This window comes from Parasteatoda tepidariorum, chromosome 6 (genome assembly GCF_982258835.1).
Source record: "Parasteatoda tepidariorum strain Cologne lab strain chromosome 6, Ptep-v5.0, whole genome shotgun sequence".
Classification (NCBI taxonomy): Eukaryota; Metazoa; Arthropoda; class Arachnida; order Araneae; family Theridiidae; genus Parasteatoda; species Parasteatoda tepidariorum.
The window spans coordinates 94,444,092-94,469,040 of record NC_141760.1 but is presented as its reverse complement, the minus strand read 5'-3'; the positions used below and the strand labels follow the sequence as shown (position 1 = coordinate 94,469,040).

Sequence of the window (24,949 nt, the reverse complement as noted above, 5' to 3'; positions counted from 1 at the left end):
TCTTTTTGTATGGTTAATTATTCTGCCACTGTAGTTGTATTTTTTCCAAAGTAGTGGTCATAATATTACATATAATTTCTTATAAATGATTCTATTTCTACTAGCATTGTTAAACATTCCGTGGCTATAGATTTTTTTTGGAACCAGAATAATCATAATACTGCATAGGAATTCTAACAAGTGACGATGTAATTGTCTCTAAGATCTTTTTGCATGCTGTGTTACAATAATTGTATATTAAATAAAAAGAAAGTAGTCATAGCACAGGGAATAAGTGATAATAGTATAAGTATCATAATGGTTAAATATTTCATAACCATAGTTTTATTTTAAGCACAAAAGTGGTTAAAATAGTCCATAACATTATAATAAGTAATGATAGTATCCTGCTAACGCCTGTCAGAATTTTGTAATCATAGTCGTTTTTTAAGTTCGGTAGTGATCATCATATTAGATATTCTATTACTTCATTATGTTTGAGATAATTTTAATTATAAATATCTAAAACAAACAATATTGATCCATTTATACGCGGTACAAAAATATTCCGTACAAGTAATTCAATAAAATATTTTTTTGCCTAAAATATTAATTGCTTCCAGGATTAAATAATGGAATTGAGACTATCGAAAAAACGTAAATTTCTGTCAGTGCTTAATTATTTGCAACCATCTTTTTCTTTGTTATTTTGTACCTATCAAATTGAATTGGCGCAACAGCCAGAAATAGCTACACCTCACTATTAACTTGATCGAAAATCAAAGTACTTAAAAATTAATTTTTATTTATTAACTTATTGTACGAAGATATTTCTTTCATATATAGAAACATGTTAAAGTATATTTTGTCTTAAATACTAATTATTTGCAGCTTAAATGGTGGAATAAACTTTAATGTAGACAAAAAATTTGCATTTCAGACAATACTTTAATTTTGTACAACCATCTATTTTTTTTTTTTTTTTTTTTTTTGTATTTATCAAATTAATTAGTTTGTAATTTTTAGCGCAAGAGCCAGAAATCACTATACCCACACAATTAACTTGGTCCAAAATAAAAACAAAGTTCTTGGTCTGTTTCCATCAAATTTCCAAATGTATAAACAAAATGCTTCATAAAAAATAAATTGATAGTAAATCCCTATTCTTACCTCATCTTGCTTCAGAACCTGTTGTCTTTAATTAAGTCCAAAGTTTTAGAATACTTCCTTACAGAGGGGGTGTTTTAGCTATGCTGGTGTTAGACTCAATTATAGGCTTTTCATGGAGAGTTTTGATTTTTAGCCTTTCAGAGTTATTAGAGACTAGGGGATTCTACTTTTAATCTACGTGTAATTTGTAAAATGAGCTTAGAAAGAGACACAAGCTTATGAGAGAGAGAAAAATCCTCTCTCTTCAAAGGTGTTTTGTAAGTTTGCGCTTTTTTAGCTCTCTTATCTTTAATAGAAAATTTGAATGATATTAACGGAGAGAAAAATTGATTGAAAAAAATTAACGACATTTTTTTGAAATCTTACTTAAGGAGACGTAATTTAAATGATTAATTAAGTATACGTTCAAACAGGGCAAGAGCTGAATCCGGCTATACGTCAAATTCAAAGTAGTAATTATATGCATTTTCCCCGATATGTTTTTCTACTGGTGCAGATGGAATTATTTTTCCCAAGAAAATTAAATAAAGCAATTTGTGTAATATATTATGATTTGAAAAATGTTTTTAAAATTCCAGTATTTAATAAAATGTAGGGTTAAAGGGCACCAAATCTAATTAAGGCCATGATGCTCCAAATAATAGTTTGAATGTGTTAATATTTGTGTAAATCACGCAAAACTAAAATGGTGCATAGGTAGTCGGATTTTATTTAATTTTATAACCGTCGTTGAACTGCCGATCCAATTTTATGGGTTTATGGCTACTAATGTTCAACTCCGTAGCCTTGTAGTTTTGAACCTAATCCAGAAGACAAGAGAACTCTTGGATCGAGTATTGTGAGGAATTTGCCTTCGTGGAGGATTTTTTGAAGGAGCTAACCCGCATTTGCGTTACATGGATAGGAAGACCACGAGAACCTCCCACAGTTATACTGACGGCAAGGGGACTAACTCATGATCAGTCTACCACTGAGGATGTTTCACGTCAGCACTGTGGTCGGTGCAAGGGCCAGATGTGGAATTCGTATCGACTGGGACTCTAACCCGGTTCACACCATTGGAAATCGAACGCTCTATCCCTTGAGCCATCGTGGCATAGTAGGATATAAACAATCAATGGTGAAATGATCCATCAATACTTAATCTAACATAGTTAAAATAATGTAATTCATATTTGTGTTGTTCTCCCAAACCTGCAGTGGAGTACTTGCAACTCGATTGGGTACTCAATTTAGAGAATAGGTAGGGGAGAGTGGGGTCAATTGTAACAGGGTACGATTGTAACAGAGCAAAAATTTCGAGATTCGGGTTCTACATTTGGTTCCTAGGTGGCGCACGAGGTGTATTTAATAAATCTACATGTACACCCCTGCTGGCAACCATTTTTATGTACTTTTGAAAGAGTCACATCGCAAAAGATATTTTCACGCTACGTAAGTACTTTTTTTGGTATTAGAATATTATATTGTAACAAAGTAATTTTGCTTAAACAAATAAACCGAATATGTAAGTGGACACCTTAATTAACATTTCAATTAAAAAAAAACAGTTTTGTTAATTAACTAGCACTGTTTTTACCAAATGAAGCTGAAATGGCGTCTTGGGGCCGATTGTAACAATAAGTAAAGGGACGATTGTAACAGCTGAAAATAAATAATCTTATGTTTACAAACCATTACATAACTCTTTAAGAACCACCAATAGTTTCCTACATCATTTATATTATGTTGCATGTGCATTATTTTATTTGTCACCTTTCACAGCATAAATTAAAATTTTTAACCCTTTAAAGTTAAAAGTTTAACCCTTTAGGTCTCTGCTCATTATTATTTTTACTCCTAAAATATCACTACTATTTTGATCAATAAAAAAAAAAATCACAACTGTGATAATATGTATAATTAACTGTGTTTTAGTTGAATTTATGAACTGTTACAATTGACCCCGTAAGTGGGGACAGTTGTAACAAGTGCACGACTGTCAAAAATTGATAATAACAAATATAATAACATTTAAAATAAGGTATTTATTTTTCTTTTCTAGTAGAGGATAGTCTATTTTACTCGTCTGTTAATTAATACTAATAATAAATTGGATTTTTTGTTAGGTAAAAATAGTTAAGTAAAAAATGTTACAATTGACCCCACTCTCCCCTACTCAAATTCACATTTAGGTAGGAGCAACTCAATAATCACTTGCAACTCGCTACCTTAATCAAGGAATTTAAATTAGATTTAATGTGAAAATTCTGTATCTTTTAAATCCTGGCTTTTTTTATCGGCTTTTAAATCGACAAATGTCACCATTTACCTACGATGACGTCATTTTTAATCCAATTATTTAAAGTGCCAATTTCAAAAGAAATAATTGAAATAAGGTATACTCCTATGTTAAAAAAAAGTTTAGCTTGTATAATGATTCACATAAGGCAGAATTACAATATTTAACTATAAGAAAAATAGACGTAATAACCATACCTCTTAAGCTATGGAAGAAATTTTAAAAAAACTACGATAACACAAGTAGTATATATACAATTGTAAGGGATATAATTATCGACAATGTCAAGATTCATCTATCTAAAGGTACCTACCTCTACATAGACTCAAGTTAATATGTCTTATATACTAAGGAATTTGTGTTTAATATTTGTAGTGGTAGTTGCATCACACTACAATATAAAATAACCGCAATATTTTTATTGGTTTCTAGAGGCTTCAAATTTCAAAAACCCTTTTTCAATGAAATTAAAGTATGTATTTAAGAGATGTTGTAGGGTATGTTTGAATATTCACTTCAATTAATGTTGTTAATGTAGTTGTTTGAATATTCATTTCAATTAATACTATATGGATTGTGTTTCAGAGTAATTGGTTTAAAGAACTAGTGACATGAAAGAACATGTTGCGACGCATAGATTTTAACAGATAAAAACGTGATCAATTGACTAATACGAACTAATTCCACACCGAACTATTTCATATGATATAGCACCCCTTTTTTCCCCTTATTAAACAATATCAAAAAATGCAATTTTCTGATTAATGAAACAATCTGTGCTGAATACTTAGCGTAAAACTACATAAAATTATTTGTATTTGTGAGTATCACATTGAAGAAAAAATAGACATTTCAAATCAATTATTAATACTTTGTTAATAAAATTGAAACCACGAAATAAATTTTTCAAACAAAGTAAGAAATATTCTTTCTAAAAGAGCGACAATCAATAAAAGTAACCTGAAAATAAGAAGAACATTCTGGAAGGTGTTGAATAAAGAGTTCTAATGGAGCACTATCGGTTAGAAATCCCAAGCCGTATCTTTTTTGCGGCTTTCCACTTTTAAATGCACTCCATTATTCTTAAAAGCTTCTTATTCTTGTAGGAACTATATCTTGAAAGCTAAGCTCCTTTTTCTTCCTAAAATTACGGTGTAGTTTTCTCAAAGGACTTTTCACCACATAGCATTTGTTAGGCTATGAAATCTGAACCTAAAAAGAGACCCGTATTGTTTTAGACTAGTCCAAGATATTAAATTTGGTCCAAAGCTTTTAAAAATTTTCGTATGAGAAATAAAAGTGTAAAAAAAAAGAGGAAATTGATTCTAAAAACTTGTTTAAAATTCTATGCTTGCGCATTTTAAGGAAAAGTATTACACCTACGGAAGTGTTTCTTGCTGGATTGTTGTAGTTGCAACAATGACAGATTTTATAAATTTGTTATTTCGAAACATTATAAGCTTCTTTGCGTAACTTGATGTGAAATATTTTGTAGAAAAAAATTTAAGAATATTGGATAAAATGTTACTAAGTTGTAAATATATATGTTATAGTTTTTATTCCGCTTCGAAACCTTACTCCGTAAAATATTTTTTGTATATATTAAATACCTTCCCAAAATAGATGTAAATATTTTGATTTGTTGCTACTACATATTATAAAATTTTTCGTACTATTTGATGTGAAATTCTTCTTTAAAAAAAAGAAGTGCAAGTCATTAGACAAAGCGTAACCAAGTTACAAATGTATATGCTAGTTTGCTAGTTTTTATTCGACTTGAACATGTAACCTTAAAATAATAAATATATTTAGTAGTTTCTCGGAAACTTTCAATACTTTTACAAATTAGGCGTAAGTAATTTAAAAATGTTTTTGCTTTCTATTACAGTTGATCACAGACTTGGTAGAAAATAAATGGAGGTTATAATCGATTACACTGCTCTAAATTTAAAAGTCAAAGTATGGATAGCCAATCATACAATCTTAATTCAAAGGAGGAAAAAGAACAGAGAGGAAGGTCAGAGCCGTAATCCGAAATTATTAAACCCCTTAGATGTCAGAAATAATCAAACCTTCTGTCATTAAATTAAATCATTCATTAAAGGAATTTATCATTCATTAAATAAAACCACCTATGAGTCTGATCCCCGCCTTCCGAAGACCTGCCCCGCCTGCCGCCTGCTTGTGTAGTAAATGGTGACTGATGCACGTTAGATCTGTCGAGTCACAAAGTCCTCCATGTTCCCGTAACAAATCAATACCTCTGGGGATATTGATCCAGGAGTTTCCTTGTCTTCTGGATTGGTTCAAAATTACAAGGTTATGGAGCTGAACATCAGTAGTCGCAAACCCAAAAATTGGGTCTGCTATTCAACGACGGATATAAAAAAAAAATAGATAATAAGAAAATTCAAAAATGCACATTTGTCTAAGGAGAATGAAAATTAGATAGTTTGTACAAAAACCAGCAAATAAACAAAAAAAAATGCAGTATTATGTGATTTGATGTAACTAATGACGCTAAATGTATAAGATAAGTAATTTTTACGATAGTAGTTTTTACAATTGTAAATTTTATGTAACGTATTTCAACACTAGAAAATTCTCACCTATTCAAATAATCATAAATTAAAAACAATGGTGAAAAATTGGAAAGAAATCGAAGATATTTTTAAAAAAACTGTAATTTTAGTAGCAAATTACGATACATTACAATTATTTCATGATTTCATCAAGCTTTCAATTATTACAAATAATAATAACTGAAAACTTATAATAATAAACTGAAATTTTGCGTTAATCTCAATTTCGTATTGTAAAGTTACAAAAGAAGAATTAAAATCTAGTTTGTTTGTTTCTTTATCAAAAGTTCCTAAAAATATCGACACTGTTGCAAGATTTATTTCTTCAATTATTAATTTGAAGAAAAAAAAACTCATAACTCTTATCCCTATTCTATTAGGGATTACTATAATTTTCAATTATGGAGTAATTTGATATTTTCTGTTAAGCTGTCTTTTCCGAACTTGAAAAAAAAATATATAATCATGTTTTTTTTTTCCTTCTAAAATCACTGGAGAATATTTTAAGTACAATCAAGTTTATTGAATTCTTTTTCTACAAAATGTAATTTAAAAGAATTTCTGAAAGAAAAAAAAATAATTTAGCCTTTCGCATGCCTTGCTATATTGATTTTTCTCTTGTTTTAGTTTTTGAAGATTCTTTTTAAACTTCTAGTGAAGCGAATCCTTTATTTTGAAACTAAAAAGGAAAGAAAAAAAAATAATGATTCTGAGCTTGTTTTTGAGAAACAATCAACTAGGTAAGAAGGAGGAAAAGCTGTAAAGAAATCACTTTCTTAAGTAGATGGAACAATTTAAAAAATAGTGGAACGTCTTCTGGGAAATCGGAAGTGATATTTGTGTTAATTTATTTTATTTCATTCTTTCTATTATTTCCGCTTTAAAATATTTATTTGTGATTCTTTCATGATTAGAATAGATTGAAATCTATTCTTGCTTAAATATACAAACAGTTAATATTATTTTTTGACATAGTATTGTTTAATCAGGGATTTAAATGTAGATAATTGCATGTTTAGATTCCATTGATTGACTTAAATTACCCTAACCAGATATATTTATTTTGTAAATATATCTGGTATTTGATAAATATAAAATGCAAAACAGTCATGTAAAAAATAATTTGCATTTTTTGACGCAAATGATACTTAGCCAAATATTTATATATGAATGCAGAATCTTGCTTCTACAATTATGTATAGACATTTAACATTATATGAAATACCTTTAACCCTTTGACGTAGATGGGACACCGGTATACCTTTTGTAAATATATTTTTTCTGACTATCTAAGTACAAATAAAAATATATTTTAGTATTTTTTAATAAAAAAACAGTCGAATAATTTCTAAGAAAGACTGTTAGAATATCGGATGTACACAGTCCAGTCACATTAATGTGACCACCATCTACTTTCGACATCAACTTGAAATAACCAATCACAGAGTGCAGGTGGCAGCACATTACAGTGTAGTGTATATATTGGATGTCCTAGGGCATCGAAAAGCATTTCAGTCGTTGGCGCAATGCAGAAGTGTAGCGATTTATCCGACTTCCAAAAGGGCATGATTATTGGCTTTCGGACCAGGGGTGGAAGCATTTCGGAAACGACTGATTTTGTGAACTGTTCGCGTGCTGCCGTGGTAAAAGTATACCATGCATGAAAAAATGGCACTATACAAAACAAGCGGCGTGGCACATGTGGTGCACCACGGGCCAAAGATGGCAGAGGCGAACGAAGGCTACGGAGATGCGTTCAGACGAATAGACGTGCAACTGTTCAGCAACTGACCGTCCAAATGAACCAAAGGGCTACCAAGAGTGTATCCTCAACAACTGTTCAGCGAACGTTGCTGTGCATGGGCCTCCGCAGCAGACGCCTGGTTAATGCACCCATGCTGACTGCTGTTCATCGGTGACGAAGGCTGGAATTTGCACGCCAGTACCGCAACTAGACGTCCACAGAGTGGCAACAGGTGGCTTTTTCCGATGATTCACATTTTATGATCCATGTGACAGATGGACGTTGGCGTATACGGCGTGAAACGTCTGAAAGCAAACACCCTGCAACAATTGTCGGAAGACAGCAGGCTGGAAGAGGGAGCGTTATGGTTAGGGGAATGTTTTCCTGGCATTCACTGGGTGCACTCATCATTGTGGAAGACACGGTGGATCAGTACAAGTACGCATCTGTCCTTGCGGACCATGTCCACCCCTACATGCAAATGATTTTTCCTCAGAATGATGGCATCTACCACCAGGACAATGCGAGGTGTCATACAGCTCGCAGTGCATGTGCGTGGTTCGAAGAGCACCAGGAAGAATTTACCCTACTCCCCTGGCCAGCAAACTCACCGGATTTAAATCCAATCGAGAAACTGTGGGACCACCTCGATCGGATTGTTCGCGCCATGGATCCTCAACCGTGTAATCTAGCGCAGCTGGCCACGGCACTGGAGTCGGCATGGCTCAACATCCCAGTGAACACTATCAGAAACCTAATTGACTCTCTTCCTGCACGTCTCGTAGCGGTCCGTTCTGCCAAAGGTGGTTATTCTGGCTTTTGACAGGTGGTCACATTAATGTGACTGGACTGTGTATATTTGTTCTAAAATATAAAATCCAAAGAAAGTTTGAAATTTTTTTTTCTTTCATTCATATTCAAATATTTATCAATAATTGATTGTGAAATGTTAAGAAATTTCAGTGGTAAATAACGGTTTCTTTTCGATCTAAATAATTCTAGCTATTTACAGTTTCTAGTATGAAAAAAAAAAGTTGCTTGAGCTTGAGCCGTGTTTGGAAGATTTACCTTTGAAACAGAAAGAAGACAACGGTGTTCCATGCCGTATTGCATTACAAAAAATTATTAAAATGCTAAAGAAAATATATTTATTAAAAGACGTAGTATCGAAATGGCGGAGCATGTGATAAGTAATCCCCTCAAGACCAGTACTTGTACCAGTACTTGTGTTTGGAGCTGTATACTGGATTCCCTATACTAGAGATGGCGAATAATGTCTCACCAAGCATATTGCACACATGAATGCAATCCGTTCTTTTCAATATAGGAAATGATATATTCAAATATAGGAAAATGATATTCGCGATATATGCCATTTGCTTTCTTGACTCTGAACCAAACTTATTTGGGAGATATCATTAATAATATAGATGAGACAAAACGTTTCCAAGACTCTTAGGCTACTGCGTCAGCTGCTTTTACAAATTGGTGCTGCAACTATTTAACACAGATGCTGACCAATACCTCCACGAGTAACCCCTGAAACAGCCTCCGCCCTTAATGAATTGTCCAGTAAATAACCCTGGTCTTGACCAACAGATGACATTCGTGACTAGCCGGTTGATGCATACAGACCAATATGCACCTCTCGTTTATCTGAAGCACGGACCAAAGCAGTACATCTGGGTCAGATAGAACAGTGTGTTAAACGAACACGGACGAAAAGCCCTCACCACTAAATTTGGTAACTACGAGAAAGGGAAGAGAAAAGAGAAAGTAGGAATAAAGAAAAGCGAAGGGAGGACAGATCACTGGGGTACCCCGGTAGCGAGACTCCCAATATTTACCTCTCCCTCTCGCTCGTATACCTGTTAAAGCAGAGGGGTGCGATTTGTTCTTGTTTTCCAGTGGCGCCACCTATGGCCAAAAATTCGGCTTCTGCCACACCCATACGTCGCACCAGTTTATAGGGCGAACCCATTCATACATCCATTCATGCATCCACAGATCGTAATTTTGACCTAAATCAGAGAGCGATCAATCTCCAATCCAGTATCCCCAGAGGCATTTATTTGTTATGGGAACATGGAGGTCTTTGCGACTCGACAAATTCAACGCGCATCAGTCACCATTTACTACACGGGGAATCTTCGGTCGGCGGGGTTCGAACCCACGAACTCTCAAACATGGGCCCAGCTCCCTACCGACCGTGCTATCTCGGCCAAATATTCACCTAAGGAAGGTAAACGGGTGTACTACATTACTGAGTGAATTATGCACTTACATACATGTGATAAGCACCACAACAGCCTCTGTTATCCCGCCAGATGTCGCTCGCTTGAACAAGAATGTATTGAACTTTTTAGATGTAAATGAAGAGTAGTGAGTTAAAGTTGTTTTTTAAGTAAAACTGGTTGTTTTTAGGTAAAACTTGGAACCTGTGTGGTTCGAACTTAAGTGGTTGGAGTCTATGTGACTCATGTTATTATTGAAGAATAAATATTATTGTTATTATTATTGATCATATGGTTGATTGAATTAGTTGATGATAACCAACATCATCACATTATGGTGTAGTTAGAAGTAACTCGGCATATATACCTGATATACATATGTTTAATTTATTTAAGTGTAGTATAGGTCAAAATCATTTTAAAAACTGAATTTACAGATCCAAGAGTTGAATAAAAAAGCTTTAATTTTCTTGCTACTTTACGCGTGAAATTTTTCAAACAAAATTGCAGCTAATGGAAAATTCTCCTCGCAAACCTATTCATTCCTCAAATTGCGACCTAACCTTCTCAGGACCGGCAAAATAAAAAAAAGCGCTTCTCCAGGCCCTTATACCAAGTAAAATATTTTTAAAAAAGGAAGAATGCTAGCTTCCATAGACATGTAAACCAGTTCTTCTGGGTTCGGTGAGGTCCTTGCGTATAAAGGAATAAACAGCAGCAGAAGTTTTTTAACTGGTTCTCAACCTTCCCTCCTCTCAACCACTATTAGTGTTAGGGTAGGGCTGAGGAGGAGAAGAAAAAAATCCTCTTTTTATTTATTATCGCTTTGTTCATCATTTTTACACTATTTATGAACAGTACTGTACTATTATGATATTTTCTACAGAATATATGAATATATGTTGTTTTTGCTTATCCTCATAGATCTGACATTAGTCAGATCAACTCCAAAAAGTTGTTGACAGCCAGAAAGTCGATGGGATCGGAAGTTAAGTCCGCCCTGGATAGTCCGACACAATCAAGTATATGTTTTGGTGATGCTGGATGGGCGCAGCATTTCTAACAAGTCGGGTAAATTTTTTCTCCCACCTATCGAATGTTAGACATTTTAGGTGACCAGTTGAGAATCTGGCCAAGGCAGTCGGGGAGTTTCGATTGCAATTAATTCCCAGAAGGGTGCCAGGAGATGTTGCGGTGTACCATTGGTGCGCAGGTGGAGTTTGCCTGACTGATTTTTGCCTACATTTGTCATTGGAGTAAAGTTCCTGATAAGTAAGTGATGACCCGGTGACCCTTCCTCACTGCCCTCTTTGGTCAATCTATCTGCTATCTCGTTGCCACCAATATTAACTTGTGATGGAATTTATTGGAGATGTACGTCATGGTGCTGAGAAATCTTATGAATATATATCCTCCATATTAATAGGTTGGCGGGAGGTATCGTACCCAACCATATATGTAGAGTTGTCCAACAACCAGTTCACAAGTGACGCACCTCCTGACTGACGCTTTGCTTCTTATGCGCATGCTCTGGATCTTAGAACGTACGATGCTCTGTTAAATCTGAGTATGTTGCTCACTCTGTAAGTTATTTTACTGGTATTGCATACCGCTTCTATAAGTTTCCCTCGTAAGTTGCGTATTCGAAAAGCTGGGTTTCTCTTTTCTATATCCTTTGCTCACACTCCACGAGTATACGTACTAACGCGACACGTAATAAAACAGTACCGAATTGTGATCACATTCGTATGATATTAGGTCGCTGGAATTTAGAGGGCGATTTGGAGTGGGCCGTGAAGGGAGAATTTCATGATCATGTATGTGCAAGCACGTCTTGAACGGGTTTTAATACTGAGAATAAGGAAGTTTAGGAAGTCTTGTGGTTATTGGCTGCACACATTCAATAATGTCCTTGTTTTATAGATGAAGAGCAGAACGGATGGTTGAAAAAATTCCTGCAAGAATCTTAAATAGTAAAATACAGAAAAGAATTTATAATTTTTTTTATAAAACTAGAAAACTAGCTCAAATTTAAACTGAAGCATTTTTAGAGTCATCAATTGCTCATCATTGCGAAACTTCAGCAATTGTGGTACATTGCTGGAATCTAAGCATAAAATCAATTTCAACAATCTCAAAATTAGCAGCAGATGTGATGAGCAGATGTGACTGGGGGGGGACCCCCCCAGTCACATCTGCTCATCTTGATGCCCTGGAATCTTGTTTTATTCATAAGAATGCTAATTCTCTTGTTAATAACATTGGTTCCTCATGAACTCTACCTAAAGCTTGGAAATGCATTTTAACCTGATTTTGCCGTCTCTGACACAATGGTTTTTCTTGTTCTGTTTCTCCCCTTTTTCCATTATTCGTTGGCAACTTTACAGTTTTTTTATTTCAAAACAATTTTATTTCTTCTCATTCACGTCTGGCAAGTCTTGAAAATGGGCACCAATTTTTGTAGCACTTGAAATATGTCGACAGTTATTTTCTATTGATTTATATTTCAAGAAAATGAAGTTTTTATTTCGGCAATATCTTTAGAGTATTTGAAAATAAAAAGCTCATTCAAACGGAAATTGAAAGTATTATTTATTTATACAATTAACGATATTAAGAAACTCTTTTGACCTTATTTTTCCTCGTGAATATCTCACAAAATAAAGTTAGTTTTTTCAGCCGTCTGTCTATTTTTTGCGCTAATTTTGTTTTGATAGCCTTTATTACCATTATGTGATCCCAGGTAATTAAAATATTCTTGGTCAGTTTGTTACTTTTTCTTAAAAATAATAATGATAATAAAATGCTTTAATGGCTGAATAAAAGCAAGCATTTATTACCAAACAGTTTAAAGATGATTTGCACAGACAAAAAAAACTAGTTTGCTTTGAAATGATCCAAAAAAATCGATTTAAAATCAATCAATTCTAAAAAACAAAGGAGAACGGAAGAAAAAGAAGATATTCAATCTCTGTCTTGGGTTAGGAGAAGAACTAAAGGTGAAGGGTTCAAAAATAAATCATCATCATGGGTGTACAAATTGGTTTCGAAGAAAAAAAATCCACAGGACCAGCGTACTTTGCTTGCGAATGAAAAATGGGCCTTAAGCTTCTGTGCTTTTTCGAAGAAAAATGGGTCCTTCAAGAACTGATGGTAAGATCAATAGAACAAAACGTGAGTTCGACAGATTTTTTTTAGAACTCTAGTGGTTGTCTGTCACACGCTGTCCTATTTAGTTCTCGGTTTCAAGGCATTTTGTTACAGAATTATTTGCGCCAGGTTTTAAAAAAATGCATAGGGATTTTTTTCCCCTATAAGTTTAAATTCTGTTCTTTTCAAAGTAAAATTTAGAGAGTGCACACGGTGGAGATGTTTTATTTACACATTTTATAGGCATGAATATTTTGCATTTATTTAATGACACATGATTATATTGACGCATGATTTAAATATTTTCATTAATATTTTGTATGAATATTTTGCAATTATATTATGACATATGATTTTTTTATTATTTGTATTTAATTATTTATTTTTTTTTGTCGTATGCCTGTTTAGGCAGTGGAGGTGCGATTGTTCCTGTTTTTCAGTGGCGCCATCTATGGCCAGGAATTAGACTTCTGCCACGCCATTCACACAACCACAACCCGTTTATAGGGTGGGTCACATTCATACACATTCACACGCAAAGGAGAAAGGACATGGAACACACTGAGAGAGAAATGTCCGTGGGGTTCGAACCCAAGACCTTTCAGATGCAAGGACAGTTCCCTGCCCCCTACACAGGCCGGTAGGCAATTATTTATATTTAGATTATGTAAGAATATTTTACTTTACTTATTTTATAGGAATCAATTATACTTTTATGCATTCACAATTGATACTAAGACATTTCGGTAAAAAATTCATAACTACATTTATTTTACTAATATATTTAATGTTATGCATCACCGTGTGGAACAATGTTATCTATGAAAGCTAATTCTGAAAAAAGAGAAAAAAATGTGCATGGAAAAAATGTGCGGAGCTTTTTCCACAGCACGACCCTTCTTCATTGTGTAATAACTTTCAGAGGGATCCGATTTCCGATTATATAGATTTGCCAAAACTTAGTAATTCTTAAAATGCAATAGATGACAACCCAAACATAATTTTTGTAAAAAAAATGGATATAAACCGTTCTTTACCTTTAATCTTCAATGATGAAAACGAAGCAAACACGGAGATCGATGGACAAAACAAATAAAATGCGGAGTCTTCTTGTTTTTTAAAAAATAAAAATTAAAAAAACCAACTTAACACTTATGAAGTTGTTGTTTTTGCAGGCAAGGCGTGCGATTGTTCATTTTTTCCAGTGGCGCCATCTTTGGTGAAGAATTCGTTTTCTGCCACACCTGTACGTCACAGATTTTATAGGGCGGACGTATTCATGCATCCATTCATTCATTCATACACAGATAGTAATTTTCATCTAAGCCAGAGAACGATTAATCTCCAATTCAGTACCCCCAAAGATTTAATTTGTTATGAGAACATGGAGAACTTTGTGGCTCGACAGATTTTACGTGTACCAGTCACCATTTACTACACGAGGAGTCTTTGGCCGGCTGGATTTGAGCACCTGTTCTCACAAAAGGGAGTCCAGAGCCCTGCCAACCAGGCTATCCCAGCCTTCAACATTTAAGAAGTATTCATGAATATATTTTTTCCTGTTCAGCATTTGTTGTTACAGCAATTTAGAAACGGAATAAAGATTTTGTTGCATGTTTGAAATGCATTCACGTGTATGAAAACATTTTAAAATTATTTTTCGTGTTAAACACAACTCCATTTAAAAAAAAGTACGCACCTTTGCAAAACAATTACGTGAAAATGAAAAAATGAAAAATTTTATTTAGGTTATGGCTTGTTATAAACAACCAAAACCATTGGTAGCATCCAATGTGAGCCAAAGAGGTCAAGGAGGTTAAGGTACGATTTCATATTGATGAAAAGGTCGTCAGTACTGTGCATCAGCTGTATCACCGTTTTACCACCGTGGCACATGTCCATAAAAGCAACAGCAACTACTGGAACTCCTGCTTACTTACCAATCTGATCTTCCAAAAAAACTTCGTTCATTTTTTTTCAGAATATTTTTAGAATTGAGTTTTATTTAAAATTTTAAAAATCATAAACTTCCAAAAGTTAATTTCAAAAAGCAATATTTTTCAAGTCTGAGAGTTATGCCTCATCATGCAAAAGTGTTTGAATTCCAAACTGTTCCTTTTTACCTTAAGCGTTTTATGATAAAACACCGTTGCCAAACGGAGAGAACATAATATCTTATCTAAGAAAAAAAAGTTGAAATCCAGTTAAGTACAAAAGAAAAATATCCTTCGCCGTTTTTACACCCCTAAGCCAAACGATACTTTCTTAACTTATTTTCTTACGCTCTACTGTTCATTCTTATTACAACTTTGCACCTCCCGGCAACGACGAGGAACATTTTTGCTTTTAAATACATTATAGACACTGCAAAATGTCGATGCGAATTCTTTGAATATATTTCACCCAATTTTCTTTAAGATAACATACCTATCTTTCTTTTTCCCATATCTACGAATAACAAAGTTGCAAAAATGGACAAATTAAGTATGAAATTCTCCATAGACTTTTATTTATCGCGTAGTTTGATTTGCCCGTTAAAAGTTTCTGAAAACTAAAGTGAATAGGCATTTTTTAAAATAAAGAATGCCTTATTTTTTCTACTGCTTCTTCTCAAATAGTGTCATAATGTCACCAACTCCATAATTGATTTTACCTAGATTTTAGTGACAAAAAAAATCAGCTATTCTAAAGTATTTTGGTAACATGGAACGTGTTTACAGTAGTTAGCGGTCACCCATGCTGTTATATATAAGTTGGTTGAACTCCGACCCACCCCAGGGGGGTATACGGAGATAAAAGTAAAATTATTACAATAAAATTTCTCTAAAAACTAAAGTTACAGTAAAATTTCGCCAAATGACAGTGGTGGTGATCAGTTAAAATCTGTTAAATGCAAAATGCTGTTATAACTGTTAAAAGTTAAAATGCTGTTATATATATGCGCTAAATAAAAGATGAGGGCCATTTGGAGAAAACAGCTAGAGATGAGAATGTTTATTCCGTGCTGGTGAAAGGTTTTGATTGTAGTCCTTTATAAGAATGCTTTGAATGCCTTTTTTTGTATAAGAAAGATTTCATAAGGAAAATGTACTGAACAGAATTACTTAATGCAAAACATTTTTTGTTTAAAAGGATATTTCATTTCAAAAATTTCAAAAAATAGAAGAATTATGACCAGGCAAAAGAGATAGAAACTTGAAGCTGTAATAAGCGTGGGTATTATCGACATCCAAAGACTCATAGAAACTACTCTCAGGAACACAGCTACAATCTGAAAAATAGCAAAGAGGATTAAAGAAGACCAGGATATGGATGTCACCATTTTCTCAGCAAATGAAAAGCGTGGAATATCCTGTTTACTACGAAAAAATAGTCATTGGAGTTAACAGTTATCAAAAGTTCCTTCCCAATATTAAAACACTTTGCCCACACTTTTTTGCTATAACAAAACAGTGACTTAGAGCAGCAAGAGGAACCTCAAATTAGCTTTATGAGTATGGTATAAATATTTGAACTTGACCTTCTACATCCCTTGATCCCAGTCCCATAGAGAGTTTGTGGAGAATGAGGAGTAAACTTTTAGAAGCAAGAAAGAAGACAGTTAAAGAATTGAACTAAGATTTGGTAAAAATATGAGAAGAAGCATTTTTTATACTCTCAAGTCTCTTTTTGACTTTGTGCCAAGACTGCTTCAAAGGTTTATTAATGCTAAAGAAGAAATAATTTATTACTGCTAAAATCTATAATGTTGTATAAAGATAAGACAACTTGAAAGGTATTTTAGTTTCTGATTTCTATTTTTATTTATTATTATAAAGCATTTTTTGGAGATATCTATTTTTTGACCCATACTATACTATTCCTTAGCCATTCCAGAAAGTTCTGAAAATATTGTCACAGCTGCTTAGTTCATTGAAATACTTTGTACCTCAGCATTACTTCATTTTTTGATTTTTGCTTTCACGAGAAAGAAGCTGTTGAAAGACGAGATGTTGACATCCGGATATAGTGTACAAGGAATAAAGCAAACCAACTGATACGCATTATGGGCCAAGACGAAGTTGGGTATACCTTAATAGCTGTTCCAAAGACCAATGAGGTAGCACAGATAGTATGGAGTTTGAACTGCAATAGAAAATTTCAACTGCTTCCCACCACCAGTGGCACCACACACCACGGAGTCCAACTAAGGGGATGCAAAGTACAGATTGGTGCTGATGACAGCAATCTATTTCTTGAACACCGATGTTTACCAATAGCTATACGCCCTTGATTCAACACTGAAGCACCCTCCACCCATATCGAAGTGCCCTGTAAATGACCCCGAGCTTGACCCTAGCCAACAGACGACTTTCGTGACTCGCTGGTTGGTGCACACAGGTCCTCTCATCTACCTGAAGCACTGGTCAAAGCAGTGTCTTGGGTTACCAAGATTCCCCTCAACTACCAGGATTCCTTTTCCAAAGATTCGGATTTCCACGCACGATGAACAAGCGAGAGATTTCTTGCCATAAGGGTCGGATACAACAAGATGGTAATCGAACACAGACGAAAAGTCCTTACCAGTAAATTTCTTAATCACGACAACGTAGAAGAAAAAAGGGAAAGCAGGAGTAAAGGAAGAGGAAAATGAAAGGTGGGCAGATCTCCAGGGCACTCCGGGGGCGTGACTCGCAGTGCTTAACCCCTTGTCAGTGTCTCCCGAATCCAATTCGATCAACTACTACTTGCAGTATTTGTGATGCCAGACGAAAAATTTGCGTTTCTATTTTGTCAAGCCTGAGCTGAGTTCGTTTCTACTTAAGGATACTTAACTCACTATTCTCCTAATAGATGGCAATAGTGGTCCTAGTTTTTCACCAATTATGACTCCAGTTGAGGGCAAAAAGTGCGATATAGGCTTGTGTGCAGTACCATGTTTTGGGGTATACCCTACTATAAAAGATTTGTAAAATTTATGTCTTGAAAATCATATCGTTGTGTTTTTATATTATATTATACTAATTATATTATATTTAGCTTCAAAATTTTGTTTCATTTGCTCTAGATAAGATGTGTGTGTAATCCATTACTTTTTTAAGTGTATGAAAAAATTATAAATACAGTTGTTATTGCATTTAAAATTTCAGTTTTGTAATAAAAAACAATTTTCTAACTTATATAATAATATGAAGAACTAAATTAAACAGTCAAAACAATTTTCAATTTTTGGTCCATTCTTCTGAAATATATGTCACTGTTAATGGGTTAAAGAAGGTAAGCCACTGATGAGTAAAAGCATGATTGAAATGAAAAAGAATGTATAACATAATAAAAATAAATGGAAATGTCATAGTTAGACAAGTTCGACATTAAAATGCTTTTGCGTGCATTTATTTATAAGTAGCCCCCTTAAAAGAACTTAAAACTTAATTTTTCTCTATTATGCATCATGATTTCGACTTTAAACTGATAATAAATCATCATAATAATAGATCTTTGACAACCAATTAGCTCTTTCCAAACTTTGCCTTCACTTCATTATATATTTTAAAGGTTAAATGTATCTCAATATTTTTAAAAAAAAACTGTTTAAAAAAACTTGTTCATATGCAAAAGAAAAGAAATCAGAGTAACTTTTCAATCATTTTTCTGTCTGAATACAAACTTTCTGTCAAGTAATCTTTTTATAAGTTCATTTTTCTTTTCATGGGATGCCTTCAGCTGAATGCATACATTTTCTTGCAAAGCCATGTGTCTCAACATCAATCATGCCTCAAGAGACAGTTTTTGATCTATCAAAGGCTTATGATAAATGGATATTCTGAAGACTAGAGCCTAAAAGAGTTGACTCGAATCTATAGTTTTTCTTCCCTTCTTTCAGACACTATATTTCACACACACAGAAAAATATCATAAGCTCATATATTTATGCCAGACATTTTTTGCCTATTTTAGAAATAGTCAACGGATTGAATGTTTTAAAATATCTATTAGATCGATAACATTCTGAATGTCAGTATTTCAGTTTAATTAAATGTGCTAAAGAATATTCGTGATAAAAGATTGGAGTTATTTATTGTAGAATAAATTGCACATAATTGTTGAATCATTTTATATGGAGAGTTTTAATGGCTCACGTTCATTACTGTAATACACTTTAAGATAGAGATCAAAGATAAAAAGCGCCACTAAACGTATAAAATAGACGTAGAAGTTGGAAACGATTTTACAAAGCTGAAGTTACGGTGTTAAAAACTAACTATTTTTTTAAAATACAAAGGGTTAAGATGAAGATAATTTTTAAATACTTAGTTTCATTTTACTGAAGAAGACTTTATAACCGCCGTTGAACAGTCAACCTAATTTTAAGTTTACGACAGCCAATGTTCAACTCCAAAGTGCAGTAATTTTGAACCCAATCCAGAAGATAAGGGAACTCCTGGATCAAGTATAGGAAGAAATTAGTCTTCGTGAAGGACTTTTTGATGGAGTAACCTGCATTTGCGTTACATGGAGAAGTAAAACACAAAATCCTTTCCAGATTAGCCTCACGGCAAGGGGAGTAACTCATGATAAGTCTAACTATTTACTGAGGATATTTTTCGTCAACTCTCTGGTTAGTGCGAACCGGGTGAGGACTTTGTGTCGACCAGCCATCGCTAGATTAGGGCCCGGGTCACCTTACGAAGCGAGGGCTCTATACCCTTTTCCACCACGTCTCTACTTTTGAATATTGGCATGTTAAGTGAAGAAAGAGTTCTATGTCTCTAAATAAAACTGTGTTAAACCTCCTGCAGGTTTTCTGTTATCAGAATCGTACCTGTAATTTGCTTTATACAAAAAGATTCTGCTTTGGGTTGAAAGTTCGATTGAAGAATGAAATCCAATGTCATTGTGTGGTGAGTCAATGTTATCTTGATAAATATCTGAAATTTATAAATTTAATAGTTACCTAAATAAAGTTGCCTCTCAATTTTAAACCATTGAGATTACTTGCAGTCACCAAAGCTTTTTTATCATTTCAGTGGTATGTTTCGATTTTGATCACCTCTGAAAAGAACTGATTTGATAGTGTTAAGTTAGGGTTGAGGGTAGTTATCGAATATAGTAACCATGGGTTAGCGGCAGCTTTTCCGAGTTGTCGCCAACACATACATTTCTCTAATACAGTGTTTCCCAAACTTATGACTTTAGTGTACCCTTTCCAAATTTTTCGTAACACTTTGCACCACTAATAAAAAAATTAATGTACTTTTTACTATAAAAAAATTGAACAACAGGTAAAAATCACAACTGATTGTTGACACCACTAAGTATTAACTGTTAACTCTGCCAAAAATAGTCAATAAAAATTACGTAATCGTAAATTTTCATGGCTAGCTTTGTTTTTAAGCAAAATTTTTTTAAATTTTCGTTTGTTGCAAGATATTTCGCATAGGACCACGTACCCTCGCTAAACTGTTCCCGTACCCCTGGGTGTACGCGTACCACACTTTGGGAAGCACTACGCTAATACATATAATTGATAAGAATGATTTTTAATATCGCTAAAAATATCGATATTTAACAATATATAGGGATATTTTTATAATTAAACTAAATTATTATTAAACTAGTTTATTAAATTTTTACATTAATCAATAATTTCGCTATCCAAATGAAATTTCTCAACACTCTCAATAACATTATATTCAATTATTATCGTAACGCAATATCCTGATATTATCTTTTTGAAATGTTATGTTATCGATAATGATCACAACTTTATCTTATTCGATGTGTATTATTATTGTTAATTATCGCGCTATTGTCGTATTTGATTACACATATATATTATTGTAAACTGGTTACAGGTGTATACCGAAATGTGGCATGCATACCAGAGTTGGCCGTTGATTACAGTAATCGATTACAACTGTAATTGATTACAGATAATTACAGCTATGTAATCAATTACTTGTAATCACGATTACAAGTAATCAATTACTTGTAATCGTGATTACAACTTTCAAAAAATTTTGATTACAGCTGTAATCATGATTACAATTTTGATTACAGTAATCAATTACTTGTAATCACGATTACAAGTAATCAATTACTTGTAATCGTGATTACAACTTTCAAAAAATTTTGATTACAGCAGTAATCATGATTACAATTTTGATTACAGTAATCAATTACTTGTAATCATGATTACAAGTAATTGCGATTACAAGTAATCACAACAAAAACGATTACAAGTAATTATGATTACAAGTAATCGAAATATATGATTACATGTAATCATGATTACATGTAATTTGATTACATGTAATTGTGATTACTTGTAATCTAATTACACGATTACAAGACTATTGTATTCTTATAAATGATTATATTTTACAGTAGATAGTAGAATGTATTTTATAATGATACATTTTGCACGCATTAACATGTGCTGCATTTTGTACGTATTTGTATACGTACAAATGAATGTAACTGAAATCAAACTATACGATTACAAGTTATTACGATTGTATACTATAGTCAAATTTTTTATGTAAGTATTCATGTGTTTACATATTTTTATGTACATAGAATGTACGCACGCATGAATGTACAATTTGCGATTCCTATACATACAATGTATGCACAAACGTTGTTTGCACGTACAATATTCATAATTATACTGTAATATACTTAATGCAATGCGCATATGCTTAGTACATATAATTATGCATTTATGATACATGTACGCAAGTATGTTAGTTTGTACAAAAAGGCAATGTTTTGTATCTTTGTATACATAGACAATGTATGTATGAAAGTATATGAAAATAATGTTTATGCGTTTGCATGTTTTTATGTACTTAAGTGCATATATTGTGTAAATTTACGATGATAGCACGTATATACAATGTACGTTTGTATATAAAATTGTACGTATTTGCGTACAATAAGTAAAAATGTTATTTAAATTTACAATATATGCACATAGTTGCGTAAATAAAATGCGTACATGTATGCATGCATATTTATATGTACATCGATATTGCACGCAAAGTATGTACTTATGTACAACTTACGTATGTACTTGTATAACTACATACTTTGTTAATACTTATGCGCATGTAATGCATGGATGTACAAAAAATAGTTATATGCACAATGTATGCATGTGCATACAACGTATACATGTACATAATTACATGTACAAATACGTGCGTACATTTAAATATATGTAATTACAATATACACATACATTGTGCATACATTAAAAAAATTTATATGAGTAAAGTTATTAAAATTTGTTTTAAAATTATTCTAAGGTATATGAAACTCGACCTCATATTTTTTAGAAAGCAAACGATAATTTTATTTGGAATTTCTAAATATTAATTCCACACATAAAATTTACCGTTTTTCTTACCATTTAAAAAATTTCTATGAATCATCCATTATGTTATAACAAAAATAAATCTGTATTGTCAAACATTTCATGAAAATACCTGAAAATAATTTTTTATTCAGAGAACTTCAAAATGATATAGAACAATTAAAGCTGAAAACTAAATTTAAATATCGTTTGGTTTTTTTCATTTAACTTGCTTGAGTCATTAAAAGTTAACTTAGATGCATTTTATTTATTGCATTGTACACATATTTAGACATAAATGTAATGTACATATGTATACGTGTAATGTATGTACGCATGTACAATGTATGTACATACATTCATGTATTGTACGTGCATATATAGTACATATGGATATGCATACATGGAACATACGTGTATTGTACATGTGTGGATACATTCATTGTACATATATACATTGCGCCATATGCATAGATACGGATAGCATGCATGTACACATATAAAATTTGTACGAAAGAATTATGCCCAATATATTTATGCACATACGTACTGTATATGTACACACATATGTACATTATATGAACATAATATGTTCATTTCATCATATGTACATTATATGAATATACATCTGTACGCTATATGTATATACATCTGTACGCTATATGTATATACATCTGTACAATATATGCATCTCAAATGTGTGTATGTACGTACGTTATGTATGTCGAATACATGTATGAATATATGTGAAATATAAATACGCCTAATGTACGTACAATAGTTCACAAATGTATTATGCATATTTGGATACTTACATTGAGCATGAACATATTATGTACATGTACATAAATACACTGGCCATGCATATCATGTACATGTATACATACATGTATTGTACATCCAACAGATATACCTATATTGTACATGCATACATATATTGTACTGTTCATAAATAAATTGCACATACATGCATGGGACATACATTGTACAGACAATGTATGTATGTTCGTACAAACACAAGTACTTGTATATACATGCGTACATGAACATAGATATACATTTTACATACACAAATATTTGCATAAAATGCATATATTCATTGTGTATAAATGTACATGCCTACATTGTTTGCACATACATACGTAATTATTATCTATATACATACGTACATATATTTTATACCTACAATATAAGTGTATGTACATGTGTGTGATACTAAAATGTCTGAACATATGCACTAGATAAAATCATATGTACATACATTTCAGTTACATTCATTTGTACGTATACAAATACGTACAAAATGCAGCACATGTTAATGCGTGCAAAATGTATCATTATAAAATACATTCTACTATCTACTGTAAAATATAATCATTTATAAGAATACAATAGTCTTGTAATCGTGTAATTAGATTACATGTAATCATAATTACATGTAATCATAATTACATGTAATCAAATTACATGTAATCAAATTACATGTAATCATATATTTTGATTACTTGTAATCATAATTACTTGTAATCGTTTTTGTTGTGATTACTTGTAATCGCAATTACTTGTAATCATGATTACAAGTAATTGATTACTGTAATCAAAATTGTAATCATGATTACTGCTGTAATCAAAATTTTTTGAAAATTGTAATCATGATTACAAGTAATTGATTACTGTAATCGACTGTGTAATCATGATTACAGCTGTAATCAAACTTTGTAATCACGATTACAAGTAATTGATTACTGTAATCAATATTGTAATCATGATTACAGCTGTAATCAAAATTTTTGAAAATTGTAATCATGATTACAAGTAATTGATTACTGTAATCAAAAAATGTAATTGATTACATTTTTGGCCAACTCTGATGCATACCAATGCGTATACCAGAACGTGAATACTAAACTTGGTTTAATGGTCCCTATAATCAATAAGAACCGCAATTGAGATAGGATATAAAATTCAAAATAATACTTTACAAATATTCTAAATTTCAAAATAATAAATTCAAAAAATTATTTTTTTCCTTTTATTTAAAAAAAATTCCAATCAGTATAACAATTATACTTAATCTTAATAAAGAGATGTCAACAGCACCGGATTTGACAAAATATTTTAAGAAGTGGTAAAGAACTACAAACTAATATTTTCAGATTATCAGTCAAGCTTCCTAATTTTTTAAAAGACTTAGCACGACTTATATGTAACATAGTGGAGTATTGTTGTAATTATTTAGAAGTAGTGTGTAAGTAGTTTAGAAGTAGTTAGAAGTAGTGGTAATAACTTTTAAATTATTTAGAAGTAGTGGACAGTAGAAGCTCAATAAATCGAATTTACTTAAAACCAACAATCCCAAATTAAAAAACTACCACTTGAAAATATTTAATATCGGCATTGAGCTGTCAGTTTTATATCCGTCATTGAACAGCCGACCCCAATTTTGACTTTACGACTACCTACTGTTCAACT

General features: G+C 32.6%; 1 long non-coding RNA gene across 1 annotated transcript in view; it reads right to left on the bottom strand.

The window, feature by feature from the left end:
* The window catches only part of LOC147808217 (uncharacterized), a 313,005-nt gene that overhangs the window by 273,033 nt on the left and 15,023 nt on the right, over positions 1-24,949 (bottom strand). The gene's annotated exons all lie outside the window — the stretch shown is intronic.